Source organism: Artibeus jamaicensis, unplaced genomic scaffold (genome assembly GCF_021234435.1).
Source record: "Artibeus jamaicensis isolate MK-2021 breed Jamaican fruit bat unplaced genomic scaffold, CSHL_Jam_final contig_2259, whole genome shotgun sequence".
In the NCBI taxonomy this organism is placed as follows: domain Eukaryota; kingdom Metazoa; phylum Chordata; class Mammalia; order Chiroptera; family Phyllostomidae; genus Artibeus; species Artibeus jamaicensis.
In genome coordinates this window covers 7,616,283-7,631,728 of record NW_026521468.1, presented here as the reverse complement: position 1 = coordinate 7,631,728, position 15,446 = coordinate 7,616,283, and positions in this window count along the sequence as shown.

The window sequence follows — 15,446 nt, the reverse complement described above, 5'->3', positions numbered from 1 at the left end:
GGTGCCGGTCCCTGGAGGCCACTGGCAAGGTCCCCCGAGAGGGCTTCCAGGAACGCTGGGGCCGGACCCCAGCGGGGACATCCAGCGGGGACATCCAGAGGGTTGGGTGGGTGGGGGGCGGGCTGCTGTCTGGTTTCTCTTTCGTGGTTCCCCACGGCTACCCTCCTCCTTCCAGGGGGACAAAGTAGGACACTTCTGAGGGGTGACGTGAGTCTCTTCAGCGTGTCCAGGGGGCAGGTGTGGAGAAGAAAGCAGGCCGCGCACCCGGCCCCGGCCCCGGCCGGAGCAGGCCAAGTGCAGGTGAGGAGCTGGACCGGGCTCGTCTGGTGTCTGGCCTGCCCTTCCATTTTCATGGCCCTGAAAACGTGTCCTCTGGATTTCGTCTGTTGCGATGACACGCCTTAATGTGGGGTCAGTGTCTACCCGTTGCGTGGACACTCCTTCTGGGGAAATTTCTTGAATTAAAACATTTCTTGAATTAAACACACAGAACCTGTTGTCTAATCTTTCACCCTCTCTCCCTGCTTCTCCTCCGGTCGTCGTTCTGCTTTGAATTCTGGGACGTTCCCTCGCGTCTGTCTTCCGCCCTTTCTGGTGAGGAGTTTCTTTCTGTTCTCACGCTTTTAATCTCCCAGCCCCTTTGTGTTCTCTAAATGTTCTCCTTAAAATAGCATCTCGCTCGTGGCTCATGGATGCAGAGTCTTCTCCGCTGTTTCCGAGGACATTAAAAGCGGCTATTTCGAATGCTGTCCCCTTCCCGTGCCCTCACCAGGGTGGTGCGGCCGCCCTTTCCCCTCACGGCTCTCCTCGGGGGTCTGGGAATGGGGCCTGTTTACTGGCCCGAGGCTCCGAGGCCTGGGTGGGCTTGTCCCCTGGGGCTTCCCCGGAGGGAGATCGTCCTTGCTGTCTGCTGTGACACAGCAAAGTGACATCTTTGGTAGGTTTCTAAGTCTTCAGAGTGGGTGACACCCCTCTGTCACCGTGTGTCAGGTGCCCTAGGCCCAGAGCCCCTGAGTCACCTCTTCGGGGAACGCCCCTCCGGGGTGGCCCCATGCAGTGATGGGGTGGGCCGCATCTGGGATCGGGGGCTCGCTGCTCGGAGCCGTCCGCCCGCCTCCGCGGGTACCCGCCCCCCCACTCCCGAGCCCTCGGAGTTTCTGCTGCTCGGCCCCCACCCCGGCCCTCAAGGCCAGGTACTCGCTGCTTGTCCCTTTGCTTTCCCGGACCTGTACTATGTGGCTCCCTTTCCCTGGTCCAGGTCCGTGGGGATTATAGCTTTAAAAAATCTTTTCTGGTGGTTCCAGGGGGCTTCTTGGGGGAGAAGGACATTAACTGTGTGTTCAGCTGTCATTTCGGGAACGAGGTCTCCTTTTGTTCCTTTCCTAATTGCTATTGCAAAGGACTGTTCCCAGATCCTCTTCCATAGTCTGGCTTAAAAAAATAATTTCAAATCTGAGGTTTGTAAAGTTCTCTTCATGGAGGACAGTTTTATGAACGTCCGCTTGGCCCTAAGTCGCAGACACACAGGCTGGCCCTGAGCCCCCTTTCTGGCTAGAAGGGCACGTTCTCCGGGGCCTGTCCCCTGCGGGGGTCGGATCTGCGGGTCCGATCTGAGGCCACAGATGCCGAGCTCACACCCCCAACGGAGTTGGAGTGGACCTACTGTGTGCCGACCCCTGGCTGGTCCTGGTGGGGTTTGGGAGCTCGGTTTGTCATAGTCTCCCGGGAGCTTTGCCGGGATGACCAGGAAAGTGGCTCATCAGGGAAGCAAGAGGCCTGCCGGAGGGAGACAGGGGGCCCGGGGAGTGGGCGGCTCAGCCTCCGTCGGGGATCTGACTGCAGAGGGTGGAGAGAACCAGTGCCATTTCGAACACCGGGCGCAGGAAGCCCAGTCAGCAGCACGGAGACGAGCCATTTATCTGGTGTGCAGCTGCCGGGCTGAGCAGCTCGCTGCAAATGGCGTAGCATGGTCCCCGCTGGCTGAGACGGGTCAACGGCCCAGACAGGCCAAGGGCAGGGGACGAGGAGCATGGAGCTCCTGAGCGGCCAGCGGCCCCAGGTCCTGCACACAGTCCGGCCTCGAGCACTCCCAAGGCCTCTGCAGAGCCGGGTTTGTGTCCCTCCCCTTACTGCCTGTGAACCTTCCAGGCCCCTGCCAACCCCCTGCCAACCCCCAGACTCCATGTCAAGCTTCTTGCCCGGGGTGGAAAAGCAGGACGGTCAGGGAGGAGCAGGGGCATCATCGTTACAGAAGCAACGTCAGACGTAATCTCACCCCAGGGCCAGCCGCCCGTTTGTTTTAGGACTGAGGGTGTCTTACAGGGCCAGGCCCGCCCCACCCCCGCACCTCCCCGCCTGTTGGTGGTAGGCTCTGGGCTCTGCGTTTGTCTGTCTGCCTTTTGCTTAGAAGCAGGATCGAGCCCTGCCCAACCTGCTATTCTGTTCAGGACCGTCCAGGCCCTGTGGCCTGCCTTTGGTGCTGAATGCCAGCCACTGTGGACTACCTGGCCCCCCAAGGGCCTTTGGCCTTGGCTTGCTGTTCGCACCCCTTCCAGATTCTGCACCAGGGCTCCTCCCCGAGGTGAGGGCTTGCTTGCTCTTCTGATTTTAGGCAAATCCTAAACTCCCTCTCCCACCGGGGTAGAAATGTTTAAATCATTTGGGTTGGCCACTTGCACAAAGGCCCCGCGGACTCCGCGGGCCCTGTCTTTAGCAAGGCTGGGCCCCCAAGGCCAGGCCCTACCTAGCAAGGGATGGGTGCATGTGGGCAAAGGGGAAGCAGAGGAGTGGGGGTGCTCCCTGCCCCCCATCTGGAGTCCTATTTATGGGGATCCCTGGTGGTGTCCTTCCTGGGCTAGGGGCAGGGAGATGGCAGGACCAGGGTCCTGAGCGGGGCTGCGTGGAGGAAGGGAGCTGAGGTGGGGCTCTAGACCGGAGGGCGGCGCTCACGGACCCGCGCCCTGCCCACCGCCCTGGTGCTGGGACTCTGCGGGCCGCCTGGGCGCCGTGCGCAGGGCGCAGCCAGCCACCCTTCCTACCCAGGAGCCTGCCCCGCCTCGCCTCACGCTGCAGGAGCCCCCTCCCTTGCAGCGCTCTGCGCGCACCGCCCCAGCCGCCTGCCTGCGCCGCGTGCTCCTGCTGTCTCTTCGCTCCAGCCAAGCGAGCCAGAGGAACCAGGGAGAGGGAGAGAGAAAAGGGGAGGAGAGAGAGGGAGAGACAGAGAGAGAGGCAGAGAGGGACGAGCGAGTGCGGAGCACAGAGCTCCGGAGCCCGCAGAGCCTCCTAGGACAGCGGCCGGGCTCGGCCCCAGCCCCAGCCGCTCGCGCGCTCTCGGAGGGGACGCAGCAGCCCCCACTGCCGCTGGAGCTGCTGGAGCCCGGCCCCACGAGCCCCGCGCTGCGGGCCGGCCTGTGCCTGCGTGGCCCCGGGACGCTGCCGTCCGCCCGGCCAGGATGCAGCTGGGGCATGGCCGCCAGGCCCCCATCACCTGCCTCGGGGAGCGCTGAGCCCGTGAGTAGCCTGGCCCTCGTCTCCCGCTTGCTCAGCCTTGCTTAGCCTTGCGGCGGTGGTTACCATCGTGTGACAGCCAGCTCGGGGCTGCCGGGTGGCACGGTCCTGGGAGGGGCCCGCAGGACCCCGGGGGAGGCGGGGGCTGCAGAGGGCAGGCAGAGCAGAGCCATCAGAGGCTGTGTGGAAAAGGGAGGCACTCTCAGGTGCAGGGGCCTCTGCCACGGTCGCCAGTCCCTCCTGGCTGGGGTCCGGCACGTGGCCCAGCAGGAGGCCGGTGGGGCGATTTTGTGAATGCGAAGGCGGTTTCGGGCTCCATGGAGACGCCAGGAGTCCCTTGCGCTGCGTGGCGGCAGCGGCGGCGGCGGAGGTGGCAGCGCAGCCACGGCAGCGAAGGCGGCACAACGCCCGGCGGCGCAGGGAACTCCCTGGCGGGGGGAGGCTGAGGCAGACGGGATCCCGACCCCGCGGGGCGAGTCCAGAGGACCGGCCGAGACAGAGTGGGTGGCAGCAGGGACCCTAGGGGACGCGGCGCGCTTTCTTTCCGGAACCCAGGCCTTAGAGGGGAGCGCTGTCCGGGTCCACCCGGCGGAGGGTTCGGCGGAGGGTTCTCGGAGGAGTTAACGACCCGAAGGAGTTGCGGGGAGGGAAGGAGGCGCGCCTTGGGCCCCCTGGAGAGGGCCTGGCGGGCCTCCTGCGGTGCGGAGGCTGGAGCGCAGGGGCGGGCAGCGCAGAGCCCTCGGGGAACTGCGTCTGCGAAGCGGCGTCAGGCAGGCTCCATTCAGAGCCCAGTCCGCTTCTTTGGGGCGCTGGCGTCCCCAGGGGTTAGTGCAGCCCTGCTGGGGACGCCTGCGCCAAGGGCCCAGGCACAGCCCTGCTCCAAACTTTCTGCCCCGGCGGCCCCAGGAGGCCCCTGCCTTGATCGCGGGGGATACCTGGGGCGTGCCCCCTGGCGGGAGGCTGTCTCTCCCGGCCCCACCAGCCCGTGCGAGGCCGGGGGTCGCCGCCTCCCCCCGCGCGGAGGCTCGCAGTGCACCTCCTCGCAGTGCCCTCTCCTTCCACGAAGGGACTCGAGCTCGGCCCCCGCCGGGTGCGGAGGGACATTGGGACCCCGGGCTGTCCCCAGCGGGGATCTGGTCTCATGTGGGGGTGGGGGTGTCCCTGTGAGGCTAGCACTCCCGCCGCCGGTCCCAGTGGGCCACGGGTCCAGTGGGGTGGCGAGAAACTCCAAGGTGCCAGAGCTTTGGGAAGGGACTAGGTTTATTTTTTACCGGTCACTTTAAAAAAGGGCTCCCCCAGCGCCGCTCATCCTGATGCGCAGACGCCTCATGGTGGAGGCAAGTGACAGGAACGTGGGTCTCCGTCCTGCTGGCGAGCTTCCTCCCCCAGGTTAAGTCGCTTCTTCGGCGCTCTCGGTCGCGAATTTCTTGCTGAATCGCAGCTCGCTGGGCTCAGGGATACTCTGGGCACTCAGCTGGAGCGGGGGCACTTAGCAGCCCAGCGGCACTGGCTAATGGAGTGGGGTCGCCCTTAATGAGTTCTCTGAGCCGGAAGCCAGCTTTGGTTTTACTGTGCTGCAAAAAATAATTTTAAAAAAGTATAAACATTGCGACAGAACCTGCTCATTAAGTGCGCATGGCGGATTTGGGCCGATGTCTTCACTAGGCTGCGTTGTTAACAGGGCGGTTACACTCGTTAAACCAGACCCTCCAGGTTCGTGAAGGGGGGGGGGAGTCACAGCGACGCCTGGAGAAAGTGGGGTTTGGGTCGGTGGGACCCCCCTCCCAGAGCCCCGGGGAACAAGGGGGGTTTCCTGGGGCCCTGTCAGGGGCAGGCCCTCCGCCTCCTTCCCTGCCTCCAGGCGCCTGGGCACAGCTGGCTGCCGTGCTGGGGACCGAGGCTGCCACCCCCGTCCCTCCCTGGAGGCTGGAGGCCTCCCTGCGGTGGGCACCGGACACCAGGCTTCCCCCCTCACTCCTGTCTGGGAGCTTCCGGGAGGGGCAGGGCCGCCCCCCAGCGTGGACCAGGTGGAAAGCCCTGAGGGGTTGGGCCACAGAGGTGATGTGGAGGGGACACTCAGGCGGGCAGCCTGGGCCTGGTGACGCAGCTCTGTGGGCGGTGAGGGCTGGCTGGCCCTGCGTGGGCGCTTTGCACTTGAGCGGCTGGGTTTTCTGGGGTGAGCCCCAGCAGCCAGCCCCTCCCCCAGAAAAGAGGACTCACAGGTCTCTCGGACCCACCCTCTGGGCATCTGGGGCTCAGAGAGGCCTGCGTCCACCCTGGAGCCTAGGGTCACCTCAGGTCACTGGGGGAAGTGGGGAGCCCAGGAGAGTCCTGGCAGGCCTGGCCTCTGACTGACTACGAGGGGCCTTCCTCGCCCAGGGCCCTGGGACGGGAGCCGCAGCCGGTGGGTGCGGGGTGTAGTCACTGCCCTTCTGCAGAACTGGAGCTTTGGGGCATCCTCAGTGCCGGGTCCTGGCCAGCCGGGCCAGCAGCCTTCTCTGGCACCGCCCCCCATGCCACCATAGCCGGGGCCCCACTGGCCTGTGATGGGTCGGTGTTGAAGGCGTGCCCCTGGGGCAGGGGTGCGGGCCGATGTACCCCTCGCTTGTTACCTGATGCTCGCACAGTCAGGAGGGAGGGCATGTACGTGGGAAAGGGGCTTCCCGTCCCACCCAGAGGTGCCGGGGGGGGGTTGTGGTGGTGGGGGCAGTTGGCAAGCGGTCTGGAGGAGTGTGTAGGGGGCCCCCCAGTGCCGGACTCAAAACTGGAATGTCGTGGCAAGGCTGGCGGCGTGGGGTTCAGCTCCTCCGTCCCGCAGGCCCCGGCGCCTGCAGGTTCGGGTGGCTGTCTGTCTGTCTGTTTACCTCCACACTCCTGCTTGATCCTCTGTTACAAAGACAAATGGAACCTGATGTGCAGCGGACAAGGGGCGAGGAAGTTTATATTTTTGAATAAGTGAAGGGGAAAAACCATCTGGAAACTCACCTCCCGCCCCACGAGCAGGGACGCTCCCCTTCATGCACCTGCAGCCCGAAGTCCCCATGTCCCAGCCTGTCCCTTGAGCACCTTTGTCTTCCCCACTGGCCAAGGTCCGTCTGGGCAGCCTCCCTCCCCAGGGGGCCCAGCCCCTTCTCTTCTGCTGCCTTTCTGCAGTAGCTTCCTCTCCAAGCCAGCGCCGTCTCCGTTGTATTTAGAACATTCTGCTTCTGTCTCCCTCTGTCTCTCGCTGTCCGCCTCTCCCCTGCCTCTCCCCTGCCCCCCACTCTCAGAGTGCTGTGTGCCCTTAGACACCGTGAGAGGGAGGGGTCCCAGCTCACCGTGGCAGGCACTAGTCCCCGAGGCCACCGAGGAGCTTGTTCTGGGTTGCCCCCCCCCCACCGCCCACAGAAAGAGGAGCGGCCTGCCTGAGAGAGGTGCCTCGGCACCCGGGCTGACGTGGCCCATAAAAGACCCGTTACTGTCAGCGCAAACTCGTGTGCCCTCGCAGTTTCTGTAACACATGCGCTGAGGGGGGAATGTGCCTGAGAAGGTGACTTGAGATCACAAAGAGCCTAAAATCTGTTGCTTTATCTGAACGTGTTTCCTCCGGCTGCCGGGGGCACGCTCACAGGGTAGATGTCGACCGCACACTGCAAGGTGCGGAGCCTGCCTGGAGCAGGGCCAGCCCCCGGGGCGCCAGGGAGGGCTGTCGACTTCATTTCCAATTTAGGGGCCCAAAGACCCGCTCCGCTGTGCGGCAGGGACCTCTTCCTGTGGTTCTAGACTCTGCCCTTTGGGTGAGGCTCAGGGCTGGGACCCCACCTGGGCGCTGGGTTATAACTTGTCAGCTCAAGTTGGGTGTGTGAGGCCTTCCGAGTCCGTGCCGTCCTCTGCGGGCCAAGAGCAGCGCGTGTTGGAAGGTTTCTTTCCTGGAAGGTTTAACTGTTTAAAGCCAGAGCATGCTTCTAGCAGCCAAAAGGGGGGAGAATAATACACATTTTTAGCAAATTTCACCACGTGGCTTTGGTTCATGGTTTTCCAGAGAGCTTTCTCCCGAGATTCTAGAATAACAGAGGCGTGGCTGAAGGACTGCCAGGCCCCCTCCCAGACTCACCCCTGGCCAACAGCCCTATATGGGCACAGTCTCTGCTGGGCGTTTGCTGGGCACAGGGCAACCAGCCTGCCCTCTGGTCCAGCGTGAGCCTGGGCCACGACCGCAAACCGGGGGCGGGGCGGGCGCTCAGGCGCATCTGCTGTAGTAGCAGCCCCTTTAGAAAACTGCCTGGGGACAGACCCCTGCCACCAGCCAGGCCCTGCAGTTTCACCAAGTTCCTGTGGGGCGGCGGGGGGGCCAGAGGAGAGCGTAACACGTGTGGTTTGTCTGAAAGAGCGGAGAATCCCCTCGCGTCTTTATCTGTCTGAAGCATCTTGTCTCGTGTCAGAAGTCTCCCTCCACCAAGACAGACAAGCAGAGAGGAATCCAGGCCCCCAGAGAAGAGCCCCCCCACCCAGGGTGCCGATGCACAAGCTCACGGTCCACTCAGAGCCTCCCCCCACCCACCGTGGACAGAGCGAACGCAGCAGCCCTGCCCACCAACGACCCCTTGCTTGTGACACCCAGTGAGACCGAGGGGTGACAAGGGCGGGAAGGTGGCCCCCTGGGGCCTGGGTCCGCCCCGTCCCCCGGAGGTCCCTGTGTTTGGGCGCCAGGCACATGCTGGGCCCTGCGCTGGGCGCCGCGTCTCAGGACAGTGCGCTTTCCGGTGAGGACGATGAGGACACCCAGGAGCTCGCCGTTCTCGACCGTGAGGCCTTTTTGTGCCAAATGGGCACCTCTGCTTGAGCTGGAGGACAAGGCGCTGACCTAGGACCTACATCAGAAGAGGTGCACAGCACTGGGAGGGAGATTTAAAGGCGTGCAAGCACTCGGGACGCTCAGGAATGAACCTGGGTCGTTCGTTGGAAACCCTCCCCGAGTGGGAAGGGCAGTGGCTCTACTGGGCTCCGTGGAAAAGAGCTCCTACTCTTCCGGGAGCTTCTATTTAAGGACCTTCTGAGCACCTTGAAATCAAACTCCTGCTGGGGATCCCCCCCACCCCATTCTCGGGGGGCAGAAAGGGCTTTGCAACCTGCAGGGGTCGGCTGGGCACGTTCAGATGCATTTTCACACTCACAGTCACGGCACACACACTGTGGTCTCCCATCGCCTTGAGCGCCGAGAAGCGAAAGGAGACCAGAACGATCTCCCAGCTGGGACTGCGCCCAGGTGCCTGTGGGGACCCCCATGTCCCCTCTTCTCCATGGGGGCCTGGTCTGCCCCTTCACTCCGTGTCCTTATTAAGGGAGCTTGCCAAGACTGCTCACCCCGGCTGTCCCTGCAGGAGCAGGCTGAGTGTAGGCGCCTGGGGCAGTGGGAGGCAGCTCTGACCTGGGCCAGGCGTGGGTTACCTTGCTCCAGACCCGAGGGCAGGGCGTGGTGAGGCCAGGACCTGACTGCAGCGTGTGGTCTGGGAGGCGACGGAGGCTTCCCAGCCCTGGGCCCCAGGCAGCCCTCAGCCCACTCAGTGGAGAAGCAGGGAGGGAGCGAGTGCAAAGAGCTGGCGCACAGTAGGTACTCAGCAGTGGTGGTGGGCGCCTCCCACCCCGCATGGTCCATCTGTCGGGGGACAGGCCTGTCATTAGCGTTAAGGACGGGGGTTCTGCTCTGTTTCCAGTGGCCAGGAGGACACAGCGCTGCTTTAAAACGGTTCCAGATAGAGTGGCCGGCCTCCAGAGGGGAGCTGGCCTCAGCACTGCCCCGCAGGGGAGGGGGCCCTCCCCTGGTGGCCTGGAGGGCCCCTGTCCTGAGGAGTGCCCTCTGGCCAGGCAGAAGGGCTCAAGGGAGGGCCTGTCTGTGGGGCCGTGGGCCCAGAGGTCGCCTGACCAGGGCACCCAGAGGGTGCAGGGCCTCTGGATGGTCAGTGATCCCCGCCCACGCCCCCACTTCTGGAGGGATGTCAGGGGAACCCCTCAGGAGGACCCCATCAGCCCTGCCTGGACCCCTCTGAGCCCACAGAGGCCCCCGTGGCGCTCACTCTCAACCTGAGTGACTGACCCCACCTGCCTTCAGCACGGAGATGCGTTCGGCTCTCAGGACTTGGCGCCTAACATACCAAAATGGCTCCGAAACGCGTGAGAAGTAAGCGCAGTGTGTGCGTCTGTCTGGAACATGCCCCCGTCATCCAGGGGACCGCCAGGACGCTGCTGGGCCTGGCTGGGGTCCCCACTGCAGGAACAGGCGAGCTGGAGCCAGAGCCCAAAGGACCTCCCCTCAGGGGCCTGGTGGACAGGGCTGCCCACCGCCTCCCTCTCCGGGGCTGCGCCGGTCAGCTATTTTGGGATCTTAGCAGAAAAGACAAGTGCTGGGGAAATTGAAGGCGAGAATTACTGTTTTCTGTGGGGTTGTATTGTTTAACCAGCACCCCAGACCGCCAACCCCTACCAGCCTTAGTGTCCCAGGATTCCGTGTGGGACGCGGGCAGCTGTGAACTTTCACCCGCCGGTCACCGGGGGAGCGGGGGGTGGGGGAGCTGCCGGGCGGTGTGTTTGATGGGGAAGCCCTCGCCCTCGTCCTACCTGTGAAAGCCCCCGTGTGGGGTCCCGGACCACTCTCCGGTGGACCGTTTTCCTTTCTCGTGGGCCGAGCGGCCCGGGACGGTGAAGGAAGGAGAAGGCATGGGGCACCTGCCACCCCTGGGCTCCCCGGCGCCCCCAGGGCTGGGACCCGGCTCTCCCGCACGGCCGCGTGGTGTTGGGAAACACGCGTCCAGCTTCGTCCGCGAGTGGAGAACTCGGCAAAGATCAGCACCCGCTTCCCGACGGGTCCCTTCTCCAGGAGGAAAGAGGACGTCCGTGGGGGCTTTCCCCTCCCTGTGCCTGAAGCCCCCTTTAACAGTGGACCCTGCACGAAACGGAGAGGCAGAACCGAACCTGGACCCTCGGCTGCTGGTGGTACCGGGGTTCACCTGGTCGCCGTGCAGCCTCTGCCTCGCCCGCCCCGGGGGTGGTCTCTCCTTGTGCCCGGTCACCATGGAGACCGAGTGGGGACTAATCGCTTCCCTTCTCGCTGTGGACGCGATCGTGTGTTTTGCTCAAATCCTAAGAAGAAAACTCCTAAGGCCAGACTTGGGAATTTGGAACCCAAGGATAATTTTTCAGAAAGTAATGAGCGCTGGAAAATGAGGGTTATGAAGGAAGTCTTTCGGTAATAATCACAACTGTAATGTTCTCCACTTTGAAATGCGTCCGTGTACACTGAAATCCCAGACAGCGTTAAGTCCGCTGGAGGGAAGGCAGTGTCCTTTGGGGCCGGGGCCCAGCCTCCGGGGCCAGTGCCACCTTCGGGTCTTTGTGCCCGCCTAGCACAGAGAGGTCACTGTGTCCCCAGCCTGGGCCCTGTCCCACACCCGGTGAGGACTGGGTGGGGAGAGGTCATTCCAGCCCCAGTGGTGTCCTCTGGGGCTGTGGTTTCGTGCCCCGGGGTCTGGCCTCTCCACTGGAGTCAGTCTGCTGGGGAGCTGGGCCCGGGAGGCAGGTGAACAGAGAGGCCCGAGGGGGCCCAGCCCAGGGTGCCCCGTGCACCCGCGCCCACAGCCCCTTCCCTTGAGGCTGCAGCTCTCTGCCCTGCTCACTCTGTCCCCCTCCCTGACCCCACCAGCCTTTCCCCTCCTCCATCACCTTCATCTCCTGCGGCAGCAGGTTGAGCAGCCTGGAGGGAAGATCTGTGGTTCCTCCCCTGCCCTGCCCACCCGAGGGGTGTGAAGGCCCTGCACCGCAGCCCCACCCCCGAGATTAGTGAGTGCTTGTGTGTGCATGCACATGTCTGCACAACTGTGCTTGTGTGTGCATGCGAGCACGATAGACGTGTGCCTGTGTGTGCCACTGGGTGTGTACAGCTCTGGGACTCCCCGGAGCTGCTCTGCGGGTTGCACCCGTACTCTGTGGGCCAGGCTGCTGGGCCTTGGAGCTGGACGCCGGCCAAGCCCTGGGCCCCCCTCTGCCGTGGGTCCTGCGTCTGAGGGCTGCACCCTGTGGGTCTGGCAGTTTCCTCAAGGAAACTCCATCTTTGTGGGGATGCGATGCCTGGTGCTCCGGGGCCCTCCTTCTGCTACTGAGGGTGTGACCCTGAGTGGGCTCACTCCTGGAAACGCTCTTTCCTTCCCGCAGCTCCCCCCCTCCTCTCCCCCCCTCCCCACGGCTCCGGCTTCCGCCGGTGCGGCCGCTCCCCGCGGGTGAGCACGGGCTGGGGCATTAGCGGGTGTTGAGCCAGCGGCACGCCAGGCCTGCCATGAACTCCGATACTACAATTACATTCGCCGCAGGCTGAAAGGGCCGTTTAGGATTTTCTGCCTTAAAAAAAATATTCCTTTCCCCCCAGCCGTGTGCCCAGCCCTTTGGCACCGCAGCTGTGACACGGAGCCGGGTGGCGGGGCCGAGCGCTCTCAGCAGGCCCGTCTCGAGTGTGTGGCAAACCAGGCCCACAGTGCAGCCCGCACGGCAGGCAGAAATGCGGGGCCTGCCTCGCCTGCGGGGTAGTGGCGCTCACACATGTGTGAGTGTGAGGCTGTGTGTGGGTGCGGGGTCTGCCGGGGCTGCCGGGCCCGTGTAGGCGGTGTCTCGGGCCCGGTCGGGATTCCGAGGGAGCTGGGCTGCCCCTGCTGGGCAGGGGGTGCTGAGAGGGGCACCCGTGGGAGGCACGCTGCTCCTCACAGAGAGCAGCCCTCCTGGAGGACAGACCGGGGCCTGGGTGCCAGCGCCCAGACGAGATACCCCTCCCCCATCAGAAGGTGGTTTAGGGGTTTCGGGTCGGTGCCTGGGACCCTGTCCCCAAAACTCCCCAAAGGGATACTCAGGGACCTTCTCGTCTAAAGAAGGAAAGAAAGACCTCAACCCACTCAAGCACCAAATAACAGCCAACAACTCACAAACTTATGTTTTTTAAACTTCGTGAAGTTGCCATGGTTACTGGCGGGCCGAGTTCCCGGGCACTTGCCGGGAGTGGGGCTGCTGGGAGCCGGCCCTCAGCCCTCAGCGCGTGTGGCCTCAGCCGCGGGCTGGGTGCGGGCGGGAGGGCTGGGGCGCCGGAGGCTTCCCGGGACCGTAGCCTGCGATGTTGCAGGAGAGCGTTTCTCAGATCCTGGAGACAGAATCTGGCTCCCACGCAAAAGTAATTATAGCCGGAGAACAGAGTATGCGCCACCCGGAGTCCTTAACAGGAGGGGCACGCGCGTGTGCGCATGCGTGTGCGCAGGCCCCGAGTCTGCGCCGTCCCCCTCCAGGGCACCTGCTTGTGCCCAGCCACGTGCGAGAGCCCCGCCACCGCCAGGAGCGGCCGAGAGCCCGGGCCCAGACCTGCTACGCACGAAGCATCCCCACGGGCGTTTGGGGGAGAAACCAGACGGTCAGGGGGAGAAAGGGGGGTTGAGGTGGGAGAAGGAAGCCAGACGAGCTCCTGTCCCGGCTCCTCTGTGCACGGGGAGGGGCCCTTGGAATGGGTCAGGGGGCCGCTGGCCCTCTGCCGGGCTGTGTGGGGGCCCCGGGGAGCCCACGGTCCAGGCTTGGCATCCACATGGCCAAAACACCCACTCGAAAGAGGAGAGACCAGGGCACCCCGTGCCCGTCACTGCCAGCCGTGGGGTCTGACGGCTTTTCTCCGAGGTTGGGTGTGGCAGCTGTTTCTGTGTCAGGCGCCCAAGGCCGGTGAGCTGGGGGGGTGTCTGCTCCCTGAGGACCAGGGCGTGAGGTCTCCTTCTGTCCCCACAGAAGGCAGGAGCCAGGACAGGCCGCCTGGGGCCCTGAGCAAGTGACGGTGGACAGGGGGACTGAAACTGGGCAGTAAATTCTGGGTGCTGGGCACTCTTGTGACGGGGAGGCCTGGGGTTGGCCGTGGGGACCCCAGAGGGCTCGTTTGGGCTCTGGTTTCCTTCCCATGAGCCTGGCCTGGAGCAGAAAGCCCTCCCGTATGAGGGCCTTGCCTCATCCCCTGCTTTCCTGGCCCGCCCTAGAGGTGGTCCCCAGGGGGACCCTGTGTCCCTGCGGCATGGCCCGGCTGGTGTGGCAGCACCCGCCGCCTCACCTTTGAGCCGGTCTTGCTGTTCACTGTTGGGAGGCAACCTCAGAATCCCGCAGCAGTGCCTGCTCGGCCGACTCACGAGCCCATGACTCTGGGGCAGGTGTTTTCCTGAGGAAACATTTGGGGTGAGTGAGCCCAGGGGCCCTGGGGTCCCTCCCCAATCCCTTCTCGATGGCAGGGTGCCCAGGTGGGGTGACCCGTGTCTCTTCTGCTTGGCCAGTTAGGTGGATGGTGAAGGCGAAGAGGAGGTTCTAGAATCTTCCATGGGCATGGGCAGAGCTGCCCATGCCTAAGGCAGGGCGTTTGGGACACATGTGCACACTGTCACTTGAAGGACACGGGAAGCCATCCTCGGAGGCCCCGCCTCCTGGCTCCCTCGGCCTGACAGTCAGCATCCTGTCTTTCCAGCACCTTCCTGGAAGCCGTAATCAGCCCGACAAGGAAGAAGCAGAAACCTCAGGTCCTGGCGGGTATCAGGCTATACATGCTCTGAAGCAGGGCCCTGCTCCCCCCAAACACGCGCGTGGCTCTCGCCCACAGTTGGCTCCCAGACAGTGTTTGGGGGTCCTGACAGCTGTCAGCATGCGGCGGGGGGGGGGCCAACCTCGTCAGCCCCCCCCCCGCCCCCCGCCGTCTACCTGCTGGCCAGTGGGTGAGGGGCCTGTGTGGGTTTCTGGACCCTGGGGCCGGGGCAGGGGAGCTGCCAGAGGGACAGGGAAGCCTCTGTGGCCCCTGGCCTGGGGAGGACAAGGTGGGCCCTGGGTCTGTCCCCGGGTTGGCCACCAGGAGGTGGTACCCTGCGGGCTTGGTTGTGCTGTGCATCCGGCCACGCCGGCCTCTTCCCCACAGCCCGACCGTGAGCTTTGGACTCCACGCCACTGTCTCCCAGAACCCTTGTCGGCCGCCCGAGCCAGCGGGATGCTCTGCAAAGGGGAGTCTCAGGCGTGTCTTTGAGCCGCCCCTCTGTGCGGGTCTCGGCGTGAGATGTAGATGCAGGGCCGAGAGAATGCCTGAGAAGGTGCTGGACTCTTCCTGGAATGCGGTAGATTAGCCTGGAAAGTGCTGGTCTGCTCTGGAAGGCTTGTGCTGGATTGCTCCAGAAGGTGCTGGACGGTTCTGGAAAGTGTTGGAAGGTTCTGGAGTCACACGCCGGAGATCTCTCTAGACATGTGACTCTGAGGCTGGCTGCAGCCATTGGGGTCCAGGGTAGCCGTCGAACAGGGGTGTCGGCTTGTGGTTATGGATGCTAATGGCAAGCAGAAGTGCATTGGGTAACTGGCAATGGCAGACGAAGCGGTATTATTTATATTTAGCAGGTGCTGCACACTTCTCCGCTGGCAGATTGGCCTCCACAATCCTACTTTGTGGCATCCAAGAATCTGCTGTCCTCGGGCCAGGGCCGCCACCTTGCTCTCCCTCCAGGAGGGTGCTGGAACCCACGAGGGCCCCTCGTGACTTGGCGGCCGGCCCGGCGTGCGGTGCCAGGGCCGTCCTTCTGAGCACCTGCCCTCTTCCGCTGGCGGCTGGCACTCCGCCTCCTCGAGTCTCCCCCCGCTGCTCAGCCCCCACCCAGGGACAGGTTAAGACCAGTTGAGAAAGAACAGCCTGTTCCAAGGGTGGGTTTTGTGCTGCTGTTTCGGGTGGGGGTGGAAGCAGGGGCTGTGGGGCAGTCTGGGAGTTTTAAGGTGGAAACACGTGAACACACGCGCGTGATCTCATCCATGTCCTGTGTTCTCAGGGCTGAGACAGTGCCCAGGTCACGTAGTGGGGGCTCGGCATGAGCTTGCTGGGTGAGCGGCCCCCACGCCAGCATCTGAGCCTGGGCATCGGGGCTCTTTGGCACCGAAGT